Source organism: Haliaeetus albicilla, chromosome 5, assembly GCF_947461875.1.
Source record: "Haliaeetus albicilla chromosome 5, bHalAlb1.1, whole genome shotgun sequence".
Taxonomy (NCBI): Eukaryota; Metazoa; Chordata; class Aves; order Accipitriformes; family Accipitridae; genus Haliaeetus; species Haliaeetus albicilla.
This window is the reverse complement of record NC_091487.1, coordinates 38,197,185-38,204,059: the sequence shown is the minus strand read 5'-3', so window position 1 is coordinate 38,204,059 and position 6,875 is coordinate 38,197,185. Positions and strand designations below refer to the sequence as shown.

The 6,875-nt window shown below is 49.1% G+C and overlaps 1 protein-coding gene across 1 annotated transcript in view; it reads right to left on the bottom strand.

Annotated features, from left to right (window-relative positions):
• Nucleotides 1-426: 426 nt before the first annotated feature.
• RAD51B (RAD51 paralog B) overlaps nt 427-6,875 on the bottom strand; it is a 498,432-nt gene continuing 491,983 nt past the window's right edge. The window contains exon 14 of the transcript XR_011324790.1: nt 427-5,235. The gene's annotated coding sequence lies outside the window, so the exon portion shown is untranslated. The remainder of the gene's footprint in view (nt 5,236-6,875) is intronic.

Sequence of the window (6,875 nt, the reverse complement as noted above, 5' to 3'; positions counted from 1 at the left end):
ACAAATGTATCATGGGATTGAAAAGTCGAGAACAAACCTAATTCTCCCCCTCTTGAGGGTGCCCAGCCAAAAGAGCTAGGAGAGCTGCAGAAGATCATTTTCCACTAAGTTTAGGTAATGTGGCTTTGAATTCATAGACTGAATCTGCTGACCAAGATACTTTCCTTCTTCCGGCACTTTTCTGACCAGAAAAACACTTTCAATGTGGGTGAAAACAGAATTGGAGATGTTTTTGAAACATTTGAAAGTTCGTTTCTAAAGTGAGCAGTTTGTAAGAACTTGAGGGCAGGCAGCTGGGGTGGCCAGCGGTCTCGTGATGGAGGCCAGAGGCAGACAGACCATGGGGTTATCAGTGTATCATCCAGGTTGGCAGGGACTTCTAGTGAGTCATCCAGACCTTCACTCCTCACTGTGACAGGACTGATCTCATTATCCTCAAACCACCTCTCAGGCACAGAGAGTAGTCTAGCGATAGCCTTGAACGTCTCCAGTGTCAGGGAGTTTCAACGCTCCGGCTATTTTAACCTCTCTATATGTAGCCTAATACCTAACCCGAATGTCTTCTACAGAGGTTTGTGGCCATTAACTTCGTGTTCCATCCCCTTCGGTTAACGAGACTGGAGCCCAACTTCCAGGTGAAGTCAGTGCAGAACAGCACGTGTGGTTTCACATTTCAGCTTTCTTGCCAGCTGCGCTCTTCCCCAGCCTGTTCCCAGGGGATCTACTTTTCCAGACCTTTCCACTCCTCTCTTCCCATGTCTGCTCATAAGTAGGATGTCCTAAAGCCACCCTGGACTTGCATTTTCAGCCTGGTTCTTCTGTCACTGATGCTGTCCCGCCTCTGGTTCTTGTGGAGGCAAACTCGACCTTCCTGGCCTAATCTGTGATGAGGACAGGAGAAAAGCGCTATATCAAATTACATTGGTTCTGTTAGGAATACAATGGGATACAGAGTTCGACCTCTTGTCACAGCATTGTGCTGCCAGCCAGGGCCCTGCCCGGTTACTGTGGGGTGTCCTGGCTCCCCTCACACAGCCTGATGGTGGTGGGTGCCTGGTTCTTGGTACTTCATCCCCACTGGGCTGCATGTATGAATATGCATGCCCGCATAATATCTAGCTCTGATATTAGCACACAGCTAATCCTTGGATCCTAGCACCCAGGATCCTTGGGCGGTCGCCCTGCTCAGAGGAAGCCGTGCTCCTGCCCTTTGGTTTTCCTTCCTGAAGGAGAGACGCTCATCCCTCTCCCCAGGGAACATAAGCTTTGAAACATGAGTTGATTTGTTTCCACTTATCATTATCTTGGTTTACATAAATTACAGTGCTTAACAGTGGTCATAAAATCATGCGGCCTTAAAAAAATTCAGCTGTAGAGTTTGGCCCTGTGACCTCCCTGATCAAGTCATTTCCAACAGCCAAACATGCAGTGGGAAAAGAAACAGTCCCTTCTTGTTCGTCACAAATGTTCATCTCCCTTTTGAATCAGCAGCTGGCCTGCCTGGTTTCCTAGTGTTGGTCAGTATAGAAAAGTACAGCAAGCCTTTCACTGTGTGCTGCTTCACCATTCTGAATAACTCTTGCAAGTTATTTAAATCAACTAAATCATCCAGTGTCCCTCACCAGCGGCCACCACATCACTGATATTTTAGAGTCAAGTTCTGCCCTGAAAAGGAGGCTCCTTGACAAAGCAGTGATGATCCTCTTTCAGGGATGTTGGATCACCTCTGGGTGTACTGCAAGTAAAATATTTTCTCTAACATCTCTCTCATCTGGAAGCGGAAAGGCAGGCTGGCTGGTTTTACGAATCGCTCTTGACCTGTGTTAGGATTTCAGCAATGAAAATCTGGTTTCCAACTGTGATAAAGAAAGAGGACAGATTAGATGCCTAATGTATCCAAGAAAAAAAAAAAGGCAATAAAATCTTATTTTAGTTGCTAAAAACAGAAACTATGAATCTAAATACCCATAAGGAGTAGATGAGCTGGACAACCAGCAATATCAGATAGACACTTTTCCAGCAATGGTACCTGCACTTTATTTCTGTCAGCAAGTTGGATGGGACGGTGCAGATTCTTGGGTCCTTCTTACTGCTGACTCCAAGAGGGAGGGGTAACCTGTAACGCTGTTTCCTATCATGTCACTGGTTTATTGTCCAATAAAAAACTTCGCCCTTTGGGTCATGCTATTTATTTCCTCCAACAATCTTTATAAGAGGCCTTATCAAAATTGGTGTAAAAAGATGGTTGACCCACAACATGCCTATTAGGAGACCTTTATCTGCTCTTCCACTATTTTTTTTTTATTCAGTGCATGACTATGCCATCACAAGCAACATGATTAGCAATCAAAACCACTTGGGCTGATAAGACCATAACCCTGTGTCCCACAAGCAATTAAGCCTTGAGTACGCCAGGAAAGTGAGCGGAGGAGGACGTGAGGCATAGGTGGGCAAAGTCAGAGGGCGTGAGACAGGGTTTTTGGTTCGGTTCAGATACAAAGTGCACTCCACGCTTTCTCTGTAGCACTGCGGGCAACAGGGAACGCGAGATGGGCTTCAGAAGGTGCGACAGGCGGCAGCCTGCCTGCAGTGGGCTTGAGCTCTGGAGCGGGCAGCGCTGCCCTGGGTAGGAGAGGGCAGGGAGCAGCCGCTGCGTGGGGCCAGCCCTGGGCGGGAGGCTGCTGGCTTCACGTGGGAGAGAAAAGGCCCTTTGCCCCCGCCACGCTCATCGCCGGCTCCGGCGGCGGAGAGCGGGCAGCCCGCCGTGGCCACCCGGCCACCGAGGGGGCTCTGGAAGCGGAGGTGGCGGGGGGCAGCTGGGGCAGAGCGAGCGCTGCCGGTTCGCCGCGGCTAGCCTAAGCAGCACAGCGGCAGGAGCGGGCTGCTGGCCAACGAGGATCAGATGGTCCTTTCTCCTCCTCCTCCTGCCTGCCGCCCTGCTCTCCACCCACCGTGCTTAGCACCCACTCCCTGAGCCGAGGGCCGTGACACGCTGCTCGCTGTCTGGGGGCACCTCTGCCTGCACCTTCCTCCGGGGAGGGATGGAGCAGCGAGGCGTGTGCTACCTCTCCCTCTGGCTAGACCAAAGGATTTAAATTTCCCCCAACGTGTAGACAAGCCGCCTCGTCTCCTGGCCCTGAAGGTCGCCAGCTCTACTGAAAGTCAAGAGACCGGCAGGACCATGTCAGGAGAGAAGCTGGAAGCCCACCGAGCTCCTCCAGCCTGCTGAAATGAGGAACTCTGCTCCTGCGAGGTGCCTTCCTCTGGCTTTGCCTCCTTTGTCTTTTGCAGGGCTAGGACCTCGTATCCTTCATGTGCTAAAAAGCTCGTAATGAGTTACTGTCTAAAAGGCCTGAAGAAGTTCAAAGTGTGTGCTGAGTTCATCTCCTTTGGGGGATGGAAAAAACCCAACGCCCTTGCACTGCTGTAAGTACCGTCCGACCCGACCTCTCCTCCTCACTGCTAAGGCTGCGGGCTCGTATGTCTCCCACAGACAGCACAGATCATGCTTTTGCCAGGTCGGGATTTTGCTGCCACATTAACACACAGGCACTATACTTCCCTACTGGGCCCTAGAGGATTTATTTAGGTAGTGAAACGGACTCTTTTGTCACTAAAAACCGGTAGACAGTGGAGTTCAAGGTGATAATTTGTATAATTAGGATTTTGAAAAAGTACATTATTCCCCCTTTTCTGGTGCATAGAGATTGACTGTGACAAGGCGAGAGCTAGCAGAAGTGTGAATTACTTCAGTTTTTGCACATCTAGTCTGTGTTGTCCCACTGGTAGGATTAGAACTGCCATGACTTTACCCACTTCTGGCAATGAGGGGTGACCAGGAATCCAGCCTGTTCCCCTGCTCCATCTAAGTGAAATACAAAAAGTAAACAAGAAACATGAATGCTAAAAAAGTAAAATCCAGTCCAGCTCCAGGTAAAGGCAATGTACAAACTCCTCTTCAGTGCTCTCTGACACACAGAGCTGGTCCTGAACTATTATCATTTGGTCTGCTAGTAAACCAATTTGTAATATTCAATATAAAGTAAACCAGGAAGAGAGGAAGAAACCACAATTCAGGAATTCAGGACTGAGCATCTGAGCAGCGTGGAGACGAGTGCTGGTGGGGGCTGGGGCCAAGGGGCCCTAGCTCGCAGGCTGTGCTAGATTTCAGGTGCTTCCCAAATGCAGTGGGGGAGTAGTAGAGGAGGGATCAGGAAAAAAACCCTGCTCCAGAAACTGACTGTACTTTGTCCAGCTCTGAACAGCTGCTTTGGGTCCTGCTTTTACCAGCTTTGTAAAAGGTTAAATAAAATTTACGGAAAAAAAAAAAAAAGAGTGAAATTGAGATCAGGAAAAGAAACAAAAAGTCCCAAACAAACATGTTTTTGACAGAGAACTGGATTTTTGAACCCTAGTGCTGTCAGCAATCTGTTGCGTGCTGAACATAGAAGACAGTGTGGTGGAAATACCTATGAAGCAGCGAGCGCCTTATTGAGGCACTGTACCAGGAAACGCACCGCTTTTTTGGCTACTTCATGCACGATACTATGGTTAAACCTAACAGCATGCCTCATCACAACATGTGCCTTATCGACCTCACTATCTGATGACAACAGCAGCCCTCAGGAGACCAGACTGACATCATCCAAAACCTCAGTAGTTCAGAGCACAGGCTGAAGTGTGTAACTAGGCTACAAGCTGTGCTTGACTGTGTTGATCTGTTTGTACTGAACTTGCAGGCACTTTGCTAGAGGAAGAGAAATATAAAAATCAAGCCCAAACAACTTTTTCAGAATGTTTCTCACAGGCTGTCATGCTATTTAGCAAACAAATGCAGCAAGCAGAGGAGGCTTTTGTCCTCAGCAAGCGGAAAAAAGTCTGCTCCACAGCTTTCTGCAGCTTTGAGAGGGGGGAAAAAAGCCCAAACCAAAACACTGTCACTGCCTGGAGGAAAGAAAGAAACGGTGCCACTGGTGATTTGGTACCGAGTCCCATTCCCAGCTGACCCAGATACAGTTGTAACTGGCTGTGAGGTTTGGGTTCATCTTGTATCAGAGACAGGGGCCAGCTGTTGATCTAGCAGGAGCTCTGAATCTCTAGTTCCTAAGCTTTGGGATGGCTGGTTCACAGTCATATTGCCGGTCTCCTTGTTTGGTTACTGCTGGTTCACCGTGGCAAAACACGCTGGCTCTGGTGTCCTGGCCTCCTTTCTCTCATTTAAGATGAGGGGAATTTCTGTAGTCACAAAAATAAGAAACAGAAAAAAAGAGTAGGCTTTTCTTCTGTAATATTCAGCAGACTGCTCTGGTTTTAATTTGCTCTCCCTGTCCTGGGTTCTTCAAAACACCTTCTCTCATTTACGTCAGCATAGATTTACCACACCCCACTTATTTCAGACCTGGATAGCACCATGGAAAAAGATTACCAGCCTTTCGGAGCTGCCACTTTATGTCTTTGACAAAAGATGATCATATGGGGCCACATTCATTCAGGAACTGCCTTGGTATTTGTACAGCACCTAGCACAAGTGAGCCTACTCCTGCTTGGATTTTGCTGTGTTACAAAATTGTTCTTAAAAAAACCCTGCTTTTAGTGCTTGGGGTTTGTTTTTTAATTGCAATGCAAGCTTTCAGAGGGAAATGAGGCCGGATTCAAGTGCTGAATGCACGCATAGGAACAAGAGGAGGGCCATCCAGCACATGGATGCTAAGTGTCCTTTTACAGCTCCCATTCAGACCCAGCATCCAGCTCCCCGGGGCGATACATGGCATGGTGGGCCACACTGCCGTTCTGTGACCCCGGGCGGGGGGAGCACACCTTCCCGGCCTTCCCTACTGTGCCCTGGAGTATTTTGAGATGTCTGCCTCTGTTGCATGGATTTGGGGAACCGGAGAGGGTGGGCTGTGGAGGGGTGGCGGGAGTCGGGAGCTACCACGAAGGCCAAGCTCTCTGCTGATGCCACATCCCTCTCCCTGCGTGGGAAAACGAGGTGGCACAGGGATTCTGGCCGCCGGTACCTGCACCGTGCCCCCAGTCCCCTCTCTGTGCCTCTGCCAGAACAAAGTGAGTCTCCCGAGAGAATAGCTGAAAAGGCTGGTTCAAGCTGATGTGTCTGGTGGACGCTTGTTTGATATCCTCTCCCGCTGCCCCAGATGCTCAGGACCGGCAGCGCAGGAGGCAGGACTAGTGCTGGTCTGAAGAGCTGCGCACAGGCCACCGCCCAGGAGCCTGATGGAGCTGGCTTGCAAAAGAGGCCTCCGCCTTCCAGGACAGTAATTGTACCCTCGCTGTGCTCTCCCTGCACTCATAAACTGCTGGTTTCTTACCTTCCCATCACGCCTGCCTATCTCCAGCAGCGGTGGGGACAGTATGACTAACCAGCCAGATTACGAGTGTGAGCTACTTCAGCAATGTGTAAAGGTTTTGTTGTCGTCACAGTATGCAGCGTGCGGAGGGTACGTGCATGGGAATTACCTGGTATATGTCTGCTTTTTTCGTGCTCCTGAATACAAGTGTAACACACACGTTAGCTGAAGCTTATCAAAGGTGTCTCCTAGCCCCCCCAAAAAGCAAAGCTGGAACTTCAAGGAAGAGATGCTCTGAATATTTGGCCCTTTAAACTGCTGCAAATCTTTTCTGCTGCCAAAGGATTTAAAACTACCCAGGGAAAGAAAAAAAAGATAATTTTTTTACTGACTGAGCGAAGGCCTGGCTCAAGGGAAAGGCTGGAAAAAAGGTCTGGTGGAAATAAGACTTGCCCCTTCAGATAGAGCATTAGATAAATCCAGCTGTGTCATGGGACTGTGGGAAGCCTCCCAGAACTAGCGTAGAGAGCTTAAAGTGGTTTTTGAGGCATATTGTTATTCTCTATTTTG